Here is a 15,362-nt window from a genome sequence, read left to right on the forward strand (position 1 = left end):
TAAATAAACAAATAAGACCTTCAGAAACAATGGAAATAGAACATAATCTAGTGGTACCTTTTAAGTATTGAAAGAAAATAACTGTAAGGATAGAGCTCCACATTCATAAAAAATACCATTGAAATGTGAGGGGAACAAACAGCACTTGAAATGTGCAGCAAGAAAGCCAATAGTAAGGTATTGATGCAATATGGCATCTAGAAATAAGTTAGACAGTCCAGTTAGAAGATTTAAATCATAAGACTGAGGAAGAAAACAAACCCAATATATGCAATTTACAATAAACATCTCTTATACCTATTCTCTGTATGAACATAGAAGATGGAAAGTAAAATACCAGAAAAAGATTTACCAAGCAAACACTACACAAGGAAGACAATGTGATTACACTAATATCCCTTAAAGTAGACTTTGACACTAGAAACATTACTCAATAAAAAGGTCAATTCTGAGGAAGTGTTAAAAAATGGTTCTGTTTCATAAGGACTGTATTTAATAATGCATTGCATACTTAAAATTTGCCAAAGGAGATTTTAAATACTCAAAATACCCAACAAGTTAGTTGTGGAAAGTGATGGAGATGTCAAATTGTTTGACTGTAATTCACTGCATGCATGTACATCATAATACTATTTTGTACACTTAAATATACACAATAAGCATAAATATTCAAGTGCTAAATTTATAATGCACCCAAAATATTGCAGCAAATATAAAGGAAAAACCTGACAGAAATAAAGGAAGAAATAGTTACATCTACAACCACAGAGGAAAATATTAGTTTGCTGTTCTCAAAACTGAGGAATCAAGGTGATATAATTCAGGAAGTATATAAAAGACACTTACAGTATAAGTTCAGATAATTGGCACATGTGGACATATTTGGAACATTCATACAATTCTACATTTCTCAAAGAAAGTTTAAGCAAATTGCAAAGATTAAAATTATATATATTATATTTCCTGAGCAAAGTGAAATTAAGCTTGAAATGAATAAAAAGAAAACTAGAAAATACATCCTTAAAACTAAGGCATTATGCTTCTGAGTAAACTGGGTCAAAGAAAAATATCATAAAAAGTTGGAAAATATTTTATCTGAATGGTAATGAAAATATAGCATATCAGAATCTGTTAGACTTAGAATGAAGTTGATTGTCTTAAATGCATGTATTAGAAAAGCTAAAAATAAAGTATTTTAAATGCAGTTTCCAAAGTTAGAAAAATAATTGCAAATTAAATCCAAATAAAGTAGAAAGAATGAAATAATAACAATAAGTAGAAATTAAATGAAACAAAGATATAAAGAAAAAACAGCAAAGTCAAAATTTGGCTCTCAGAAAAGACTCAAATTTGGTAAATTTCAAACAAGCATGATTAAAAAAAGAAGGAAAAAAGGAAAGAGGGAAGGAGGGGGGGGGAAGATATTGGCAAAAGTTACCAATGTTAGAAATGAAAGAATCTATGGATAGTTTTCATGGTAAATTTTTACAAACATAAAAAAACAGAAATAACATCAATCTTCTAGACCCCTTCTAGCAAAGTAAAAATATAATGATAACTTCCCAACTTATTCTATGAAGACAATATAATAAAACCTCATAAGGAAATAATAAAAATGAACAATTATAGGCAAGTTTTTCTCATGAATACAAATTGAGAAATATTAAAAGATATATCAGAAAATTGAATCCAGTAACACATTGAAAAGATGACAAGATATATTTATTCCAGATAAACAAGGTTGATTTAATCTTCAGAAGGAATCAATGTATTTCACCACATAAATCAATATATAAGATTAGTAACTGTGCATCTTGATAAATGCAAAAAAGTACTTATCATATTTTAAAACTTAGCACATTAAAAATAGAAAGGAAATTACCTTAACATACTTCAAATATTGTTCATCTATAAACATCATTCGTAATTCCAACAAATTGAAAGATTACCCATGATTAGGAAAGAGGCAAAGATGACCTCAGTCACTACTTTTATTAGAGATTTTATTATAGATGGTCTGCAGCCTGCATGCTACTGTTTCAACTTCAGATGTAATGTCTGGACCTCCAAAAGTCATTTTAGTCAAAGGCCACACAGTACTAAAAATGAAGCAGAAACTATGATGGAGCCTATGAACCACAGAGTCAACATATGGGTTTAGACTACATAACTCTGGACTTGCTTTACATGAGAAAAATAAATAAATCTTGTTTAAATCATTGCTATTTGTGGAAAACATAATCCTAACTGATACATTACCCATTTGTGAAAATACAGTTCACAATTTCTATGATTAAGCTTTGAACCAAGGTAGGTGACCAGCATCATTTTCTCACTCTGTGTGTGTGTGTGTGTGTGTGTGTGTGTGTTAACAATGCTAAATGGTAGAGAAGAGACATAGAGGGATCTTCCCAAATCTTTCTTTTTCTACTTACTAAACCATTAGGTTTTTTTTATTCATTTATTCACATATGCATACATTGTTTGGGTCATTTCTCCCCCCACCCCCCTCCCCCACCCTCTCCCTCCTTTCCCCACTCAGTTCCAGGCAGGTCCTGTTCTGCCTTTGTCACTCGTTTTGTTGAAGAAAAGAGACAAGCCTAATAAGGAAGACAGAGTGTTTTTGCTAGTTGAGTTGAGGATAACTATACAGAAATATTCCTAGCATTGCTTTCATGTGCACGTGTTATGACCCATGTTGATTTGTCTCTAATTGATCTTTACCCTGGTTCCTGATCCCCTTCTCATGATAACCTCTGTCGGTTTAATGTTTCAGTATTAACTCCTCTGGAGTGAGGACTTCAAACGCTTTAATGTTTTCGGTTTTCTACCTATTTCTGTTAGTTTTAAAGCATCAAGGAATAGTACTGAAATCTGTCTTTAAAGTCTTCCCTGTGGAGACAAGCCTCGTCATTTTCAGAAGCTCCAGATGGGACCTTTCCCCAGCATCCAAGCCCTACCAGGTACTAGCTTTATTATAGGGTATAGAGTATGTAGAATAAATAGAGGTTAAATGATCACAAAATAAGACCGTATGTCCAAACACCCTGCATACATGTTGGCAGGGAGCATGTAAATGTTAAAACAGATCATATTCTGTTTGCCAGAAAATTATATAAAATAACTCTTATCATTTGTGTTGGGCAGCCTGACAGCAACTCTCCTGAAGCTTAAAAAGCAAATTTGGTCAATATACCCATTACCTTCCTATCCTCACTCCTACCCTTTTACACTTCAAAGATCAAAAAGAGAAACATCTTAACACCCTGAAAATGAGAAACTAATATTTGTTTATAAGCATTTAATTATAAATCTTTTAAAAAAATAAAATATAATGCATACAATTCCTTTCCTTTGGCCCCAGTTAGCCAGTTTTTCTAAAATAATCCACAGTCACTGGGTCAAATGAGAAGAGGGGTTTTATCAGATCTAGAAACAACCTTCCATTGCTCTTAGCTATTTGGCTGGTCATCATCAGGACTACCGTTTGCCATTGTGGTATCTCTAGCTGCCAGATCAAATGAGTCAAATAAAACAGAGGAAATAGATTCTTCCTCACAGAGGATGAGTTCTCCAAACCAAGCCTTCCTAAGTTAGAACTATTGCACTACAGTTCTGAGAAATGGAAATAGGATTTTCAAGGATTCTCAGAGAAAGAAAGAAAATCAGACAATGACTAGGTCAAGATTTAGGGTTTGGGGAAGGTACAGAATCACTTCAAGATCCTACAGATAAGAAATTACCTTTGAAATGACTCCATGTGTAGTCTAACAGATTTCTTAGAGTATAAAGAATTACTTTCTAAAGAAATAATTTACTCTCAGTGAAAATCTATAGAGGATCAAAGAAGAAGGAACTAGCATAACATCAAGATAATTATCAAGGTAGCCTTGAAATTTTACCAACTCACCTTTCTGAGAATCTAATCATCCCAAGGATGGCATGTGTGTGACAGATGCAAGATGTTCCTGACCCTGTCACGACATTTACATAATTAAGACTTTCCTGCGAGTTGAAATATTGTGATTTGAAAGAATCACTTCTCTAACTACCGAAGACCTGATTTCTAAGAAAGTTAAATATTTCAAACAGAAAATTTCACAATAAAAACTAAAACTGACTCCATTTAAAAAAAATCCTATGGAGAATATATGTATACACTAGCAAGCTTCTCCTCCACACTCATAATCAGATAATCTTCTATTGATCCTGACAGAAAATGAGATAAAACATCTGAGTAAGTGTTTGGAAATTAGGTCTTTTGATATGGGTGCCAGGACTTTGTCTATTAATTATTTATCTAGGTATTTTTCTTAGCTACCTTTTGAGTTCTAATAATTCCTGAATACTCACAGCAATTGTAAATAAAACTGAATCTAGAATCTCACACTCAACCTTTGATCATCTTTACTTGTGATACACAGTTGGCATAATTTATCCAAAGTCTATATACACAGTAGATAATTAATGGACTTTACAAATTATTTTTATTATGAAAGTAATACATGTAATTATATGAAATACAAGTTAAAATCTCTTCCACAGCCTCCAGGTTGTTCTCTAAAGGTAATTGTTTACTACTATCAAACTCTATTTCTAGTTATTTGGCAGTTTTCACTATATCCTTAGTAACAGATATATATGCCTCGATGTCTTAAGATGGCAACACTAATGTATCCTTTGAAAAGTCAATCATATATATATATATGTATACATATATATATACATGTGTGTGTGTGTATACTATTCCTTCTGCACTTCATTCTCTACATCCCAATTTTTGTTTATAATTCTTGTTTTGACTTAAACTAACAAGTTTAGGCTTCCATGACTAGATCTAGTACAGTTAAACAAAATCTGCTATCTTCCTGCTTAGAAATACAAATATTTTATATACCTTAAAATTCCTTCCACTAGTCTTCCCTGTCTCGTAAGAATTGAATTAACATCACTTACACATTATTAATACATAAATATTTCATATATATAATGTATAATTCAGTATAGATACAACAAAGCTATTATTATTACATAAAAAGCTAAAATAATTGGAGGAATATGGTAGTGACTTCTAATTTAAGATATGAGTCAATTGGAAGAGCAAGAAAAGTAAAGAAACATGCCCAAATACCTAAAATGCATTTTAAATATAATAGAATATATATGGCATAATTCCAAGCCTATAAAAATAAGGATTATAACATGGAACAACAAACTAGTGATTTGAAAAACTGCATATTATATTCTTCATGTAATAATTTATACTAAAATAAGGTCCAGATGAGTTAAAGACATGAGTGTAAAAAATGGAACCATACACTTACTCTAACATGTAAAAATATAGATAAAGTTCAAGTATTATATTCACTAAAATACATGTTTTACAATAATGCATATTGTGTACCATTTGAAAAAAATTTACCATTCAAATGTACTATGTAATATTAAATGTGATATTTTTATAAACATTTATGTTTATAAAATAGTATAAATTCATGAAGAGTAAGAATGCACATAAATTTCAATTAAGTGATTATATGTAGGTTGGAGAAAGTTTAGAATCAAGAGATCTCAAGAATTCAATTCTATCCATATTTCTTAAAGTTTAGACATCAGAAACAAATATGGTAGAATGTTAAGTCTGGATTTGAAAAGGTAAATAGTAGTTACTCAGGTGTTCATTACAATTTCTATACTTCTCTTAATATCTTAATAGTTCAAAATAGCCGGTTAAATCAAGCTTTCCAATGTATTTGTTTTATGCTAACTCTTTTCACTGCGTTCTGTCAGTGTCTACCACTAAGGTAAAGTTGTACTTACCCATATTTTTAAAATGTGGAAATTACAAAATAAAGAGATTAAATAACTTGTCCAAGTGTAAAGTCTCTTGATGGCTATTTGATGCCAGAATCTGCATTATAAAACATTCTGTTAGATGGCCTTTCTATGAAATGTGCAGTTTTTCTAGACATGACAGAAAACTCAAAAGCTGTGAAGAAAAAGATTGATATATTTTGACTGTGTAAAACTTTAAATTCTGTATGTGAAAATTACCACAAACAAATGGCTAAACGGAAGATTATGATTTATTTTTAAAAATCAGCTTTATTGAGGTATAAACTACATACTTCTAAATCTTCGATTTAAGTGTATAGTCGAATGTTGTCAGCTACAACCATCACCACAATCAAGATATATCCCCATCACTCCAAAAATTTCCTGTGTACCTCCAGCTCTTCATCCTGATGTCACCTGACCCTCACCCCAAGCAATTATGAATCTGCTTTCTGTTGCTGTAAATCAGATTAATCTTTACTAAAGGTTCATACAAATGGAATCACATGTATAACATCTTCATAATTTTTGAAATTCTTTCATGTTTATATCAATAATTTCCTTTTACTGAAGATTTTTTTTGCTATTATGATTTATTGGTTTACCTTATGAAAGACATTGGGTTGTTTAAAGGTTTTAGACATTGTAAGTAAAACGGCAACAATTCCAGTATGATACTTTATATTATTTCAGGTAAACATTGAGAGAGAATAATGGCAAGGTCATAAATTAGGAGTCTGTTCAACTCTATGAGAAATGCCCAAACTATTGAATCAAGTTTATCAACCACTGTTCATTTCCATAAGCAATGTATGAGAGGTTCAGTTATTGTACAAACTAGACTTTGGTAGAGTCAGTCTCTAATTTTAGTCATATTAATGAGTACATACTGATATCTAACTGTGATTTCATTTCGCTTTTTCTGATGAATAATTATTTTATTTTTTTGTGAAGTACCTACTCAAAATACTTGCTCATTTTCTATTAGGTGATTCTATTAGGTGATTAGGTCTTCTGGTTATTGAGTTGGCAGGGCTACTTACATATTTTGGATAAAAATACTTTGTCAAGACATATACAGTGAACATGCTATTCCAGTCCAGGTCTTGTCTTTTCATTTTCTTTGCAATGTCTTTCAGGACTGGCAGAGTGGCTCAAATGGTAGAGCCCCTGCTTAGCAAGTGTGAGGCCCTGAGTTCAAACCCCAGTATCGCCAAAAAAAAAAAAAAAAAAAAGAAAGAAAGAAAGAGTGTCTTTCAAAGCCAGTAGGTAGGGCTTTTTATTTATTTGGGGGTGGTTTTTTGTTTGTTTGTTTTATTTTTCCAAGTCCTTATACATGCTAAACATACGCTCTACATTCCCTCCCTTTGTTTGGGGGTGTGGGGCTGTGTTTATTATTTTTTTTTTTTTGAGATGTGATCTGGTTATATAGCCCAGGTTGGCCTTGAACTTCCAATCCTCCTACCTCTACCGCCCATGTGCTGGCTTTACAAGCATGTACCACCACGCCCAGCAGGGTTTTTGTTTTGTGTTTAAAATGAATTCCCATTAACTTTCTTTGCATTTTATGGTTTAAGATTTTTGTACCATACAAAAAATTTGCCTACCATTGGGTTCCAAGTTGTTCTTCTATATAATCTAAAATTTTTATAGTATTGCTTTAAAGTTGCCATCTATAATCCCTTTCAGTTAATTTTTGTGGATGATTTGAGTTGAGGTTTGAGTTGTTTTTGAAATTTTTTTTCTGCATGGATAATCAGTCATTCACTTTTGCTTTGTTAAAAAAAAACTATGTTCTCTCAGTGGATTACTTTGGCATGTTTGTGTGTCTATTTGTGGACTACATTCAGTTTTGTTGATTGATGTGGCTATTCTTATGCCAATGCCACTTCATATTGGTAATATAGCCTATATAAATCATGAAATCCAAGTTTGTTCTTGTTCAACATTTGGTCAGGCTTTTTAGATCCTTTGCTTTTCTGCAGAAGTTTTAAAATCAGGTTTCCTTGGCACTTTTTAAAAGCTTCTGAGTTTCTAAGTTTGCACTGACTATATAAAGAATTGGGAAAATTAACATTTAATATTGAGTTTTCTAACCCACTAACAAGACTTATCGCCTCACTTATTTAGGCTTTAACTTCACTCAGCAATGGTTTGTAATTTTTACTGTACAGGTATTGAATGTATTTTGTTAAATTTCTTCTTATAAATTTTATTTTTATGTCAAATTAAGTTTTTAAGTGCAATTTCCAATTGTTTGTTGCTAGTAAGCAATTTATTTGTATCCATTTGCTTTGTCTCTGCAGAATTTCATAATCACTTCCAGCAGCTTTTGCAGAGGCCATTACTAAAATACTGTAGGGAAGAGAGGGCATTTTTATCTTGAGCTTAATCTCTTTTTCTTTTTCTTTTTTTGGCTTTTTTTTTAATCATATTATTGTTGTACTGTGAGTACATTGTGATATTTACAAAAGTTCTTACAATATATCATAGCTAAATTTGCCCCCTCTATCATTCTATTTTACCCACCCCTTCCACCATTCATAGAATAATTTCAACAGGTCTCATTTTTCCCATTTTCATACATGAATACATACTATTTCCACTACATTTAGCCTCTTACACCCTTTCCTTATACCCTCTCTCCTCCCATTGGTACCAACTTCCCAGTCAGGGTCTGTTTTGCCTTGGGGTTCTCCATTTTTGAAAACAGGCATTTTTGTTTGTTTAAGATAGCTTTATAGGGAGTTTCATTGTGACATTTCCGTTTGCATATGTACTATAACCCCAATTGGTACATCTCTTCTTTTTTTCTCCTTTCTCCTTTAGTCCCCTACTTACAGTGATTTCAACAGGTTTAAATAATCTATATTCATTCTTGTATAGAAAGTACGTTAACCATATTCATCCTAAGGAGAAAGTTTTCTGTATCTCACCCTTAAGTATGATGTTAGCTATAAATTTTTGAGGTGTCACTTATAAATTAAGGCAGTTTACTTCTTATCCTAGTGTGCTGAGTTTTTATCTTTAATAAATGTTAAGTTCTTCGTATGTTTTCCTTTCATCCTATTGGGATAAGTTTGTAATTTTTATTATTTTCATGTATTAATATGTTGAATTAAATTTATTTGTCAGTATTAAAAGTCTTACATATCTGGATTAACTAGTCATAAGTATTAGGCAGTCAGTGATCTTATAAGTACTTTAAAATGAGGAAAAATATTTTCTCCATTCATTTCTATGAATAATAGTTCTTTATATGAATCTATCATTTAGCTTTTAGTCAAACTTGAATACTAGCAATAAATTCACTCAGCTCTTGTTTTTCTAAAAAGCCTTTTTACTGCCATAATTTTGAATGATATTTCCTCTGGACAGAGAATTCTAGGTGGGCAAGTTTTTCTTCAAGAACTTAAAATGATGCCATTTAATTTGTTCTGGACTCCAGGGTTTCTGAAAAGAAATATGTAGTAATTCTTATATTGATTCCTCTATATACAATATTTTTGTTTTTATTTTTTCCCATATAGTTTTCTCTTTATTATTGACTCCTAGCAATATGATCTTGATGGGCTTTATTGTATATTTTCTTCTTATTTGTCCTGCTTGGGTTTTATCTTTTCCTCTCGATTTGTTGATCCACAATTTCATCAATTCTGAAAAATATTTTAGCCATTATTTACTCAGGCATTTTTCTGTCTTTCTCTGTCTTTTCTCCTTAAAAGACTCCAATTGCAAGTGTGTCTTCTAGATGTTGTCCAACAGGTTAATGAGGCTCCATTAGATATGCTTAGGCTTTCTATGTATGTACTTCAGTTAAGATAGTTTCAATTATTTCATTCACAAATCTGTTTATGTTTGTTCTTCTATAGTATCTCACTTATTATTATCCTCATTAATTCTGATTGTTACTTCAGAAGTTTTTTTTGTAATTGCTGGTGGTCTCATGGAGTTTTTTATGTATTGCATTTTTCATATTTTCCTTTAAATGTTTTGGTATGTGAGCATATTTTAATAGATGTTTTAAAGTCTTTGTCTGCTAATTCCATCATTCTATCTTTTTCTTTTTTCTTTACATTTTTATTAGCATACATTAGTTGTACAGGGGATGTTCATTGTGAGTTTTACATATGTGCTTACAATGTACCTTGATTAGATTTACCCCTCCATCATACTATGGTAGGTTTTTTTTATTCTTTTTGTTTTGTTTTGTTTTATCACTTTTATATTTACTCACATAGGTATACATTGTTTGGGCCACCTCCCCTCCCTACCTCCTACCCCCCACCAGACAGAATTTGTTCCACCCTCTTGTATCTGATTTTGTTGAAGAGAAAACATAAGAGACAATAAGACATAGCAATTTTGCTACTTTGAGATAAAGATAGCTCCACAGAAAGATTCCTTGTGTTGCTTCCATGTACAAGTGTATTGCAACCCACATTGGTTCATCTCTATCAGATCTCTTCACTACTTCCTAGTCCCCTTCCCACAGTGGCCTCTGGGTCTTTTTCTATTGATAGATTTTGATACTGCCTAAAAGACATGTCATGTACATGTCTGATATTTTTTCCTTTGATGCTGAAATGTGAAGTCATATATTATTTTGGGGGTTGATTATTCTAGTCTTTATATTCTGTTGAAATTTTTCTAAAGACAAATAAATCACTTGCAGATGAGTTGGGTTCTTTCAAGGCTTGATTTAAGCTATGTTGTTGCAGTCCAAAATATCCCTTATAGGGATAATGCAGCCCTACGACCACTGTGTGAATCTGCTAGGGTCACTACTTAGCTCTCTGTTTATAGAATGTAGACTCTTCACTCTGAATGATTGGAAATTAATCATCTCTCACTATGTGTGAGTTCTGGAAATTTTTTATAATTTCTGGAAATTGTTTATAATTCCCAATCATCTTTTGCTCAGTCTCATAAAATTTGGCATTAGTATTCAGTAAAGACTTAAAGAGAGATTCTTTATCAAATTTTCTGAAATTTATTTTTTAAGTAGCTACTTCTCTCTGGAACTTCAACTTCTAATACCTCAGCCATCTTCAGTTCTAATCTCTGCTGCTTCAACTCTTCAAGGCTTCCATGTTCTGCTAGAGTCCCTTTCTTTCTTTCTTTCTTTTTTTTTTTTGAGTCCCTTTCTTATAGAAGACCCAGAGCGTACCTCAGACTGAAAATTGTAGTAATTATTGAATAATCTCACTTGTTTTCCTTCTCCTAAGGATAAATCTCTCCAATACCTCAAAATAATTGCTTCATACACTTTGTTCAGTATTCTGGCTGTTTATGGAGGTAAGTCAATACCTACTTGTTCTATCATGGCCAGAAATTAATGTATTTTTCTCTTTGTTAACAGTAGATAAGATGCCCATCCAGAAAAAAATAAACCAAGTAAATGAAGAAGTTATGAAAATTTTATTTCTTGTCAAGAAAATCAAATGACAGATTTATGATATCAGTAATTAAGGAAAATAAATAATACACAACATAATCTTTTCATTTGTCAGATTATTAAATTTCAAGATGTAATACTAATCCTTCACCAATCATGAAATCTAAGCATTTAAAGTTCTTCTCACCTTACAATCAAGAAAGCTTTCATATTCTCATTGAAAATCATTTTGTTAATAGACAAAATTCACTCAAATTCCTATTCTCTACTATTTGCAAATATTCAAATTTCAATGTAATTCCTGAGATTCCAGTCAGGATTGCCATCATCATTGGAAGTTAGCAAGTATGGAAGATTAACATGCAAGCTAGAGTGGTCTTACTCATCAGGATTTTGTCCTTATTCATAAAAACCACAGGTCCAAATATAGCTAAGGACTGGAGGTATAAAAAGAAATAAAATAGAAGAGTTTCTCCTTCAACATTTAGTCCTTGAGGGATGTTTTGCCCTTGAAGGATATTTCTTTTCAACAAAGACCAGATTTCAGTATTAGTTCTTTCTTTCTTTCTCTTCTACCCTGCAGGCAAATACATTGAAATCACCTTTACCACAGGAACATAACTTACCATTCTTTCTCCATCTGGTTTTTCTCTCTTGAACAAGTCAAGCAAGAAAAATTACCACACTGGGATTGGGACATGGGATGTAAAGCAATCCAAACCATAACACAATTGTTCCACTTTATGTTTTTGAGGATAAACATGTCTCCTTATTTTCATTTGCAGCCTCCTTTTATTCCCTACAACATTTGTGAATATTTCTATCTCTTCTATTAGGCCTTAAGTTTCTTTAAATTTAGGAATAGTTTCTTATAGATTTTCACAAGTCTAAATTATATAATGTTCTCTAAACAGATTGATTAAAAACAGGTATATATGAATAAGCTTATCAATGATATTTTACTAAAGTTCATAATACTTAAAGGGAAGGCAAGATTATCTTTATAATCTCTAAATAAGAGACATCAGAAAATCCAGGTGCCAATTTACCTGTGCAATTTCAAATCATAATGACCAACAGTTACAAGTAAATAGCTTAAAATCAACAAATTCAAAAGTAGAAGTGGAAATTCAGGCATGGTGGCACACAAATGTAATCTCAGCACTTAGGAGGCAGAGGCAGGAGGAGCACAAGTTCAAGACCAGCTTTGGGGGGGATAAAGGAGGGGGTTGGGGGAAGTGGGGAGAAAAAAATAAAGACCAGCTTGGGCTACATAGCAAAACCCTGTCCCAGAAAAACAATTACAAAGTAAGGGGTGGGGGAATAAAGGAGAATGATGGAGAAGGTGAATTCAACTAAGATATATTGTAAGAACTTTTGTAATTTCACAATGTACCCCCAATAAAACAATAAATTTAAAAAATGAAGAAAAGGTAGTGAAAATTAGAATGTCCAACAAAAGTTAGATGTTCACAGATATGAAATATATCTGTCAAGTTTCTTTACTACTTCTAGTTTTATAAACATTAAAAACAATTGAATTTTGATTTTAGAAGAAACCAATTCCAAGTAGCAATAACTCAACTCTTCATTCCAATATAGTAACACTTGATTGGATAATATATAGTAACTTTTTTATGGCAGGGATACTTGCTAAAATGGTGGATAAGTCTAAACATCATATGCCAATTTTCATATCAATTATAGCCAAAGTGTGGATGCTTTTGTTAGAAACAACACTACAGTTTTGAGGTGATTAAAAGATATGTGTATGATGAATACTAGACTACTTCTATTTCTGAGTTCTTCATACCTTTTTAAAAGTTTCCATGCTATAAATAATCTGATCTGATGGTATCTATAAAAATTCATTTCCATCATTTCAAAGAAGTATTCAATCATTATACATCCACTGACATTATCCTATAGAATGTGAAAAACTAAGCATCACCAACAAGCATTTATAATTTCTATAGGAAATAATCTGAGTAGGTTAACTCAAATCCTTTAATAAGTGTTTCAAATGAAGACAGAGTATACATTAACAAGCTAAGTCATTGTGGTTATCGTTATTGTCTCCAAATCCTATTAAACTTGTTGCTACCCCAATACAGTTGAGAAGTACCTCCCAGGACAATGAGCCATCCCGGGTTTCAGTTATATTCTCTGCATATATATAAAAAGCTAGAGAAGGTTTTAGGAGTCCCACATATATGGGGCCAAGATATTCTCATATAAAAGGACAGTGGTAAAGTAAAAAGGGTCTGTAACTAATCTTACACAAGTTCTCTGTCATATGTTTTTAAAGAAAATCACAATCCTATTTTTAAAAAGTTTAAAGGCAAACAGTTTCTAAAAGATGCAAGGAATTATAAGATCAGGTAGAAAACAGTACATGCAAATACAGAAGATCAGAACTAAGGGTAAGTGTATGAATAAAATGTACAGATAAAGAAAGAACTGGAAAAAATCCTAAAACAGCAACTATATTGAAAGCAGAAAATAGGGGCACATAGATGTGGTATTAGTGAATAGTAGTGTTAATTTTTCCACTCCTGTTTTGATTCTACCTTATCTATCAAGGAGAGTCACCCTGAAACTAAAAAGTACAGAGCACAGTTTCATTTTCTAACAGTCCTGCTGAAAGTGACTTATGTTGAATAAGATACAGCACACATACACACACACACATATAAAATTGAGCTGGCAAGAAATATCTACTCAGAGATCAAACAAAAAAAGAGCAAACAGGGACCAAGAGAGATAAGCTAGCCCACACAAGTCCATTTGCTGGCTGAAATCAGCACATTTGCTGAATCCCAATGAGCTTCCTTACAGCCCTCAAGGCATGGGGAGAAAGCAGATAGATGAAGAGCACCAAGGCAGGAAGTCAAAAGGAAACATATACACACTTAAATTCTAATTCCCCAAAGCCTTCAGCAAAAATATAAATGAAAAGTACAACCACTGGAACTTCAACAAATGGAGACTTTAAGGAAAATTGCATATTTTAGTGCTGGGTTTAGAGAGGACACCCATAGATGATAATCTGTAGGAAAAGAAGAATCTTATTTCCAAGTATGCAGGAGTTGATATAGCAGTTTTCTTCTGATGGGGTGGTGAAGAGATGTACTTAGGCAGAAGCACTCAAAAACTGCAGAGTTAAAGGAAATATTTTAATAATCCAATTGCACTTAAGTACAGAGGTACTTTTATATTGTCTCCATAACTGATGTATATTGCATAAGAGTTCCTTTTGAAATATTTGGTAATTACTTTTTAAACTTCTTTAAGGTTGAGGATGTAGCTCAGGGGTAGAGCACTTGCCTAGCATCTTCGTGAACTTGAGTTCAATAACCAGCATGGAAAAAAGTCTTTAAAATGGCAGACGATGCACCCCATAAAAGGAAACTGAAAACAAGGATTTAGTTTGTAGCAGAGTGTGAACAATTTTTAATTCTTCAAACTTAGATTCCTTATATTTATACATCAAGCCATTAAGCATTTGCATATATAATCTTCAAAATGCTGTAGTATTTTAAGAATTCATAAATAGATGAGGTCCAAGAAAAGTCCTGATTTCAAAAAAATACAAAAAAAATTATCAGCTATGTATATATTTTCCATTCACTCCTAGCAAAATTCTAGACTAAGTAACTAAACAAACTGGTGTTTTCATACAAGAGATCTGTAAGCAATATAAAGAACTGACTAGAAATAAATCATTTCAGAGTAACCTTTTTCACTTGAGTTATCACATCTTAGACAATGCCTTAACTCCAGTTAGACATCTGTACAAAGGCATTCCAGAATATTTGCAGGCAAAAAAGAAAACTATAATCTGTATGAAGCACACAGGTAAGCATAAATATACACTGTTGAACAATGGTTCCAAAATATCATGATTAATGGATTAGTACTCTAAAACTAGATCTCAATATGATAGCTCAGGTTTATTTTTTCTTGTAGTTGTTTTGCCTTTGTTTTATTTTGGTTTTGTTCTGTATTGTTGAATACTTGTATTTCTAAAAATAATTAGGACAAGGACATAGCATTTGATAATTAAAAGTTACATACATCAAAAAAGGATAAACAATTCATGAATATGAATTTCAAACATATCTTGTGA

At 32.0% G+C, this 15,362-nt stretch overlaps 1 long non-coding RNA gene across 3 annotated transcripts in view; it reads right to left on the reverse strand.

Moving 5' to 3' along the window:
- LOC141415445 (uncharacterized) overlaps window positions 1-15,362 on the reverse strand; it is a 297,301-nt gene that overhangs the window by 168,517 nt on the left and 113,422 nt on the right. The window lies entirely within an intron of this gene.

Source organism: Castor canadensis, chromosome 13, assembly GCF_047511655.1.
Source record: "Castor canadensis chromosome 13, mCasCan1.hap1v2, whole genome shotgun sequence".
NCBI lineage: Eukaryota > Metazoa > Chordata > Mammalia > Rodentia > Castoridae > Castor > Castor canadensis.